Below are 10,476 nucleotides of genomic sequence, written 5' to 3' on the forward strand. Positions count from 1 at the left end.
GCGCAGAGTTACAGGGCACAGCTCTGCCAGTGTTATAGTAGCTGTAGCCAGGTACTGCACATCTGCCCCCTATTTGAATCAATAGGATAAATAATTATCACAAGGTTAATTAATTTGCATAAAATAGTTTATTTAGTCTGGCCTGATATGTGCAAATTAGTGGGCAACCTGTTGAGAAGGCGTCTTCTTTCCCTGGACTAATTATCCCACTAATCATGTTCTCACGGTCCTGTGGGCATGAGCAGGCTCGGACTGGCCCACAGGAGAGCAGGAGAATCCTCTGGTGGGCCCTGTGCAGGAGTACGGCACCACACTATATATATATATACAGACAAAAGCCACATCCTATTAATTTACAATCAACCAAGTTTATTGCTATAGAAATTTGTGGATGAGGATAAAGTCATATTTGCATCTAATTGATTCGTGGGGCCCTGGAAGTGATGTTACTAGTGGCCCTTAGCACCCCAGTCCAACACCATGAGTAACGATTAAGATTGGTGTCACCGTCGCCTTTTTGGAAATCTCTGCCTCCTTGACAAAGAGTACAATGCGTGTGCCCATGGAGGTGGTAGTGACGCAGGACACAGCCAGAGCCAACTATGAAATTTGCTCCATACATAGTGGGTCCTACATAATGTTCCATACAGTACATGATGGGCTCCATATAATGCTTCAGTATATGATGGGCCCCATATAATGCTCCATTTAGTATAGCAAGGGCCCCATAAAGTATAATGAGCCCAATATATTGCTCCATACAGTATAATGAGTCCCATATAATACTCCATACAGTATAGACACCATATAATGCTCCATATACCGTATATACTCGAGTATAAGCCGAGATTTCGGCTTATACTCGAGTCACGGTGGGTGGCAGGGTCGGCGGGTGAGGGGGAGAGGGAGCTGAGGTATACTCACCTAGTCCCGGCGGTCCTGGCGCTCCCCCTGCCGTCCCACGGTCTTCGATGCTGCAGCTCTTCCCCTGTTCAGCGGTCACGTGGGACCGCTCATTAGAGAAATTAATATGCGGATCCACCTCCCATAGGGGTGGAGCCGCATATTCATTTCTCTAATCAGCGGTGCCGGAGACCGCTGATAGAGGAAGAGGCTGCAGCACCGAAGACCGTGTGACGGGCAGAGGGAGCGGGACGCCGGGAGCAGGTGAGTATGTAATATTCACCTGTCCACGTTCCACACGCCGGGCACCGCTCTGTCTTCCCGGCGCCGCTCTGTCTTCGCGTCCTCTTGCTCTGACTGTGCAGGTCAGAGGGCGCGATGACGCATATAGTGTGCGCGGCGCTCTCTGCCTGATCAGTCAGAGTGGAGAGACGCCGGGACGAGACGCTGGGAGCTGCAAACAGCGAGGTGAGTATGGCGTTTTGTTTGGCACAGCTTTCTATGGCACATCAATGGGGCAATAATGAACGGTCCAGAGCACTATATGGCAGAGCTTTCTATGGCACATCAATGGGGCAATAATGAACGGTGCAGAGCACTATATGGCACAGCTATGGGGCAATAATGAACGGTGCAGAGCACTATATGGCACAGCTATGGGGCAATAATGAACGGTGCAGAGCACTATATGGCAGAGCTATGGGGCAATAATGAACGGTGCAGAGCACTATATGGCACAGCTATGGGGCAATAATGAACGGTGCAGAGCACTATATGGCAGAGCTATGGGGCAATAATGAACGGTGCAGAGCACTATATGGCAGAGCTATGGGGCAATAATGAACGGTGCAGAGCACTATATGGCACAGCTATGGGGCAATAATGAACGGTGCAGAGCACTATATGGCACAGCTATGGGGCAATAATGAACGGTGCAGAGCACTATATGGCACAGCTATGGGACAATAATGAACGGTGCAGAGCACTATATAGCACAGCTATGGGGCAATAATGAATGGTGCAGAGCACTATATGGCACAGCTATGGGGCAGTAATGAACGGTGCAGAGCACTATATGGCACAGCTATGGGGCAATAATGAACGGTGCAGAGCACTATATGGCAGCTATGGGGCAATAATGAACGGTGCAGAGCACTATATGGCACAGCTATGGGACAATAATGAACGGTGCAGAGCACTATATGTACAGCTATGGGGCAATAATGAACGGTGCAGAGCACTATATGGCACAGCTATGGGGCAATAATGAACAGTGCAGAGCACTATATGGCACACCTATGGGGCAATAATGAACGGTGCAGAGCACTATATGGCAGCTATGGGGCAATAATGAACAGTGCAGAGTACTATATGGCACAGCTATGGGGCAATAATGAACGGTGCAGAGTACTATATGGCAGAGCTATGGGGCAATAATGAACGGTGCAGAGCACTATATGGCACAGGTATGGGGCAATAATGAACGGTGCAGAGCACTATATGGCAGCTATGGGGCAATAATGAACGGTGCAGAGCACTATATGGCACAGCTATGGGGCAATAATGAACAGTGCAGAGCACTATATGGCACAGCTATGGGGCAATAATGAACGGTGCAGAGCACTATATGGCACAGCTATGGGGCAATAATGAACAGTGCAGAGCACTATATGGCACAGCTATGGGGCAGTAATGAACGGTGCAGAGCACTATATGGCACAGCTATGGGGCAATAATGAACGGTGCAGAGCACTATATGGCAGCTATGGGGCAATAATGAACAGTGCAGAGCACTATATGGCACAGCTATGGGGCAATAATGAACAGTGCAGAGCACTATATGGCACAACTATGGGGCAATAATGAACGGTGCAGAGCACTATATGGCACAGCTATGGGGCAATAATGAACAGTGCAGAGCACTATATGGCACAGCTTTCTATGGTACATCTATGGGGAAATAATGAACAGTGCAGAGTACTATATAGGGCCATAATGAACGGTATGGAGCATCTATTTTTATTTTTGAAATTCACCGGTATTTGCTGCATTTTCCACCCTAGGCTTATACTCGAGTCAATAAGTTTTCCCAGTTTTTTGTGGCAAAATTAGGGGGGTCGGCTTATACTCGGGTCAGCTTATACTCGAGTATATACGGTATAATGGGCCCCATATGTCAAGCTCCAGTGTATAATGGGCCCCATATATAATGCACCAAACATTTAAAAAAAATTAAATACTCATCTCTCCTCGCTGGTCACTGCTTTGCTCCAGACTCCTCAGCGTCGCAGTTTTCCGACTCTCTGCACTGTGACTGTTAAGTCCCAGGGAGCACAGACCTAACATCATCGCGCCCTCTGACCTGAACGTCACAGTCAGGAGACGCAGAAGATGCCAAAGCGGTGGAGGGTGGAGTATCGCAACTGACGGGGCCCAGAGTAAGCGGAGGGGGTCCACTTGTGGGCGAAGGCACTGGTACAGACACCAGGCCCCCATAGAGCGCTGGTGTCCCCGATGGCGAGTGGGTCCCCCACCTGCTCAGGGCCCCGACACTTGCCCGGGTGCACCAGGTGCGGACGCCGGCACTGAAAAACACCCCACTGACTAATCACCCGCTAAGTTTCATATCCTTGGACAAATTAAATACCGTAAATGATTTTATGCAAATGGATGGAACAAAACAAAATTTGGAAGCAATAAAAATAGTATGATAAAGAAGTGGCCTCTTTGTGGGACATCGGGAAGCTGTCAAGTTACATGTAATCTCTAATGGAAATAGTAGAGTTGTCTCCTTACTGATATCAGAAAGAACAATAAACCTTTATACACAACCCACTATGCCGAGACTAATAATACCATCACACTGATCAGTTAAAAAAATAAACAGTACTAACATCAATATTACCACCAATGACATTATACACAGGAGCTCTGTATATAGTATATATCTTATACACAGTTAATACAGTGATCACCAGTGACATTATACACAGGAACTTTATATATAATGTACAGTTATTACAGTGATCACCAGTGACAGTACACACTATATAGAGCTCTGGTGTATAATGTCACCAATGATCACTGTATTACTTGTACTCTATACACTATATACAGAACTCCTGTGTATAATGTCACTAATGATCAATGCATTACATGTACACTATACACTATATACAGAGCTCCTATGTATAGTGTATAGGTAATGCAATGATCATTATTATTAGTAGTAGTAGACATTTTTATAGCGCCATCTATTCCATGGCACTTTACATGAAAAGTGAAAATAGGGCAAATATAGACAAGTACAATAAACATGAGCAAAAAACAAGGCATGCACAAGTACAGAAGGAGAGAGGACCCTGCCTGCAAAGGCTCACAGTCTACAGGGGATGGGTGAGGATACACTAAGTGACATTATATGTAGGAGCTCTGTATATAGTGTATAGAGTACAGGTAATACAGTGATCATTGGTGACATTATTCAAAGGAGCTCTATATATAGTATATAACGTACAGGTAATACAATGACAACCAGTGATGATATACACAGGAGCTCTGCATATAGTATATAGTGTACAGGTAATATAGTGATCACAGACATTATATATAGTAGCTCTGTATATAGTGTATAGTGTACAGGTAATACAGTAATCACCAGTGACATTATACAAAGGAGCTCTGTATATAGTGTATAGGTAATACAGTGATCACTGGTGACATTATATGCTACATACATAACTCCTGTGTATAATGTCACTGTTGTTCACTGTATTAGCTTTACGCTGTACGCTATACAAAGCTCCTGTGCATAATGTCACTGATAAGTTAATACAGTGATCACCAGTGACATTATGCACAGGATCTCTGTATATAGTGTACAGGTAATACAGGGATCAACAGTGACATTATACACAGGAGCTGTGTATATAGTGTTAGTATACAGGTAATACAGTGATCACCAGTGATATTATACACAGGAACTCTGTATATAGTGTCAGTGTACAGGTAATAGAGTGATCACCGGTGACATTATACACAGGAGCTCTGTATATAGTGTCAGTGTACAGGTAATAGAGTGATCACCAGTGATATTATACACAGGAGCTCTGTATATAGTGTCAGTGTACAGGTAATAGAGTGATCACCGGTGACATTATACACAGGAGCTCTGTATACAGTGTATAGTGTACAGGTAATACAGTGATCACTGGTGACATTATACACAGGAGCTCTGTATACAGTGTCAGTGTATAGGTAATACAGTTATCACCAGTGATATTATACACAGTAGCTCTGTATATAGTGTCAGTGTACAGGTAATACAGGGATCACCAGAGAAATTATACACAGGAGCTCTGTATATAGTGTCAGTGTACAGGTAATACAGTGATCACCAGTGATATTATACACAGGAGCTCTGTATACAGTGTATAGTGTACAGGTAATACAGTAATCACCGGTGACATTATACACAGGAGCTCTGTATACAGTGTCAGTGAACAGGTAGTACAGTGATCACCAGTGACATTATACACAGGAGCTCTGTATATAGTGTCAGTGTACAGGTAATACAGTGATCACCAGTGACATTATACACACGAGCTCTGTATTCAGTGTATAGTGTACAGGTAATACAGTGATCACCAGTGACATTATACACAGGAGCTCTGTATTCAGTGTATAGTGTACAGGTAATCCAGTGATCACCAGTGACATTATACACAGGAGCTCTGTATTCAGTGTATAGTGTACAGGTAATACAGTGATCACCAGTGACATTATACACAGGAGCTCTGTATATAGTGTCAGTGTACAGGTAATACAGTGATCACCAGTGACATTATACACACGAGCTCTGTATTCAGTGTATAGTGTACAGGTAATACAGTGATCACCAGTGACATACACAGGAGCTCTGTATATAGTGTCAGTGTACAGGTAGTACAGTGATCACCAGTGACATTATACACAGGAGCTCTGTATACAGTGTATAGTGTACAGGTAATACAGTGATCACCAGTGACATTATACACAGGAGCTCTGTATTCAGTGTATAGTGTACAGGTAATACAGTGATCACCAGTGACATTATACACAGGAGCTCTGTATATAGTGTCAGTGTACAGGTAATCCAGTGATCACCAGTGACATTATACACATGAGCTTTGTATACAGTGTATAGTGTACAGGTAATACAGTGATCACCAGTGACATTATACACACGAGCTCTGTATTCAGTGTATAGTGTACAGGTAATACAGTGATCACCAGTGACATTATACACAGGAGCTCTGTATATAGTGTCAGTGTACAGGTAGTACAGTGATCACCAGTGACATTATACACAGGAGCTCTGTATACAGTGTATAGTGTACAGGTAATACAGTGATCACCAGTGACATTATACACAGGAGCTCTGTATTCAGTGTATAGTGTACAGGTAATACAGTGATCACCAGTGACATTATACACAGGAGCTCTGTATATAGTGTCAGTGTACAGGTAATCCAGTGATCACCAGTGACATTATACACAGGAGCTCTGTAGATATATCCAGAGATATATGAAATTCAAGTCATTCATCTTTGTTTCACCTTGTCTCTACAGATTGAAGCATAAAAACATCTATAACAATCACTATCCCCATCTGTGATCCTATACAGTATAATAATCTCCACTTTGCCCCCATACAGTATACCATTGCCCCTCTGGGGCCCATGTAGTATGATGTTTCCCTCTCTGTCTCCATGTAATATAATTTCCTCCTATTGGCCTCACATGCCATATAATATTCTATTCTCCAGCCTCCAAATTGTCCAATATTCCCCTCTACAGTCTCCATATTGCATAATGTCACCATCTCTGGCACTCATACGAATGTATAAAATATAAAATAAACCTGATCCTACTCACCTCTCCTCACTCCAACGACGAGAGACTCCTGCTTCTGGTTACATCACTCAAACATTGCACGTTACAGTGACATTATCTGCTACCGCCAGTCTTCTATAGGCCGGTGGCGTCTGTGGATATTGTGGGGCAGGGAGTTGGTGGGTTTCTGCTCCACAATACTTTTCAACTGGATGGAAACCCTTCCAGCTGAAATTAGCAGTGGCAGAGGAAGGGCCCCTGATGCCAACTGAGGACCATGGGAGGCTCTCTGGTGGGCTAGTCTGAGCATCATCACTTTCAGGACTTTGTTCTTCTATCATGTCACAGGTCATATACATCACAGCAAGACGGAGCTAAGCAGCTATATACAAGGTAGTTACACTGCATCAGCCAGGTCTCTCTAGGTAAAGATTCTAAAGCAGCATGCAGTTACACTATATGCTGGTCAAGCTCTTTTAAAGAAGCACCAAGAAATGTTGAGGATAGTTGATGCTATGGTCGGCCAAGAAAGCTTAACGTAATAACAGTGTTACTTACCTTTAAAATCAGTAGATGTCCAGCAGTGACATCAGCTCAACCAATGAGACGATCTACACCTTCTACTGTTCAGGGGAGTCTGGACAGAAGTTGTCTTAAGAATTGTGGCCAAAAAAAACATACCTTGTACATGGAAACAAGGCCAAGTAGCTCCACTATGAATGAAGAATATTTGTTGTAATAGAAGAAAGTTTATTCACGGAGGCGGGAGAGAGGCACAATAATGAGGGTCTGCAGGAACAGCGAAACGCAGTGGGCTGACCAGCTAGTATGTGGCTACCCTCAATGCTGAAAAAAGAGGCAGATACTTATCTATCACAAAATACTATTACCGAGGCGACTGATTGGCTCCAAACTTATTCTGCAGCAGTACAACAACCCCCAACATCCAACAAATATCATTAAGGAAAAGGAGTCCTGGCAGTGATGATTTGGCCCTAAAGAGGCTTAATTATATATATATATACATATATATATATATATATATATATATATATATATATATATATATATATATATATACACTAGCTATTGAACCCGTTCTACGCCCGGGTGGCGAGCATTTATATTGGTATATGGTCTCCATCCTGTCATGTGCTGCTCCATCCTACGTCCCCATCCTGTCATGTGCTGCTCCATCCTGCGTCCCCATCCTGTCATGTGCTGCTCCCATCCTGCGCCCCCGTTCTGTCATGTGCTGCTCCCATCCTGCGCCCCCGTTCTGTCATGTGCTGCTCCCATCCTGCACCCCCGTTCTGTCATGTGCTGCTTCCATCCTGCACCCCCATTCTGTCATGTGCTGCTGCCATCCTGCACCCCCGTTCTGTCATGTGCTGCTCCCATCCTGCGGCACCGTTCTTTAATTTGCTGCTCCCATTCATATGCCCCATACGCTGCTCCATAAGATGCTCCATAGTATATGCCCCGTATCAGGTGGCGTAAGTAACAAATAGCTGTGGCATGAAGTGCCACAGCCTCATGCCACAGCAATTTGTTACTTGCTCCACCTGATTCCTTTCCGCCGCCATTTTCTTGGTCCTCCTGCTGGCGGAATCGGCGCCTGCGCAGTCCGCGCTTTCCGGTGCCATTTTCTTGAAGACACACATACAGTGTCTCTAGCATCGCCGAGCAGTGCAGAGAGCCAGGAGACACTGAGGAGACCAGAGCAGCGGGGAACGAGGAGAGGTGAGTATTTTATTTTTTTTAATGTATGGAACAATATATGGTGCTCATGATACTATTTGGAGCATTATATGGGGCCCATTATACTGCATGGAGCACTGTGTGGGGCCCATTAAACTGCATGGCATAATACAAGGGGCCTATTATACTATATGGAGTAATATATGGGGCCATTATACTATATGGAGCAATATATGGGGACATTATATACTGTATGGAACAATATTTGGGGTCCATAATACCGTATGGAGGGCTATGTGGTGCCCACTATACTGTATGGAAGACTTTGTGGCCTCCCAAAATTCTGTATGGAGGACTCTGTGGTGCCCATAATACTGTATGGAGGACAATGTGGAACCCATAATACTGCATAGAGGACTATGTGAGGCCCATAATACTGTATAGAGAACTATGAAGTGCCCATAATACTGTATGGAGGACTATGCGGGGCCAATAATACTGTATGGAAGACTATGTGGGGCCCATAATACTGTATAGAGGACTATGTGGTGCCCATAATACTGTATGGAGGACTATGTGGTGCTCATAATACTGCATAGAGGACTATGTGGGGCCCATAATACTGTATGGAGGACTATGTGGTGCCCATAATACTGTATGGAGGACTATGTGGAGGCCATAATACTGCATAGAGGACTATGTGGGGCCCACAATACTGTATGGAGGACTAGGTTGTGCCCATAATACTGCATAGAGGACTATGTGGGGCCCATAATACTGTATGGAGGACTATGTGGTGCCCATAATACTGTATGGAGGACTATGTGGTGCTCATAATACTGCATAGAGGACTATGTGGGGCTCATAATACTGTATGGAGGACTAGGTTGTGCCCATAATTCTGTTTGGAGGACTATGGGGTGCCCGTAATACTGTGTGGAGGACTATGTGGTGCCCATAATACTGTATGGAGGACTAGGTTGTGCCCATAATTCTGTTTGGAGGACTATGGGGTGCCCGTAATACTGTGTGGAGGACTATACTGTCTGGTCCTTATTGATAAGTCTGCCGTCACACTGTGTGCTGAGAGGAGTCGCCGGTTTCTGAGCCATTGTAGAATGTATAATAGATATCACTCATATAATGTAAGAAGTTAGTGAAATCTTTGGCATTGTATTGTACCTATATTTCTCATCTGTGCCTCATGAATTGTGGTGTGTGTTAAAGGGGCCACTGAGACTCTTTCGCCCGGGACCCACAAAAACCTGGAGCTGGTCCTGCAGACTTGAGATCTAACTATACTGTAACAAGACAGGCACCTATGTAAAGATGTTCTTGAAAACTATCATTTATTGAAGTAGGAAGGAGAATAGAATATTGCCGAGTGCACAACTTTCTGATTTAAAAAAAATGAGAATTTGATATCTATGATTTTGATCGCAGGGATCCATAACCACCAGTATAAATGCGCAGGGAAGCACCGGATCCATTTATTAATAAATGTCCAGAAATTCAGAAAATTGAAATGTATTCTAAAAGCTCTGAAAACATCAATATAAACATATAATGAATAAAAAGGATTAGAATTATCAGTAATGTCACACACAAAGCAGAAGGAAACAGTCAGAAAGCAGGTAGAAAAAGAATCAATAGTGAAATCGATTTTTGGATGATCCTTGATAGTTAATAAATTTAAATGAGCCACACCGTTAAGAAAAAGGCAACATCCTGCTGAATGTAGCTTCAGGTTTCATTAGCAGTGATAACTAGAGTTGAGCGACCTTGACCTTTTTAGAGTCGAGCCGGGTTTCGCGAAACCCGACTATCTCAAAAGTCGGGTCGAGTGAAATCGGCCGATTATGACGTAAAGTCGGGATCGACCGAAACACGAAACCCAATGCAAGTCAATGGGGCAGCATAGTCGGCAGTGAGTGGGGGCCAGGAAAACACCTAGAGTGCCCATTTTAATGTCAAAACCATCCATTCTTCTTAATGAAG

This window comes from Ranitomeya imitator, chromosome 2 (genome assembly GCF_032444005.1).
Source record: "Ranitomeya imitator isolate aRanImi1 chromosome 2, aRanImi1.pri, whole genome shotgun sequence".
Taxonomy (NCBI): Eukaryota; Metazoa; Chordata; class Amphibia; order Anura; family Dendrobatidae; genus Ranitomeya; species Ranitomeya imitator.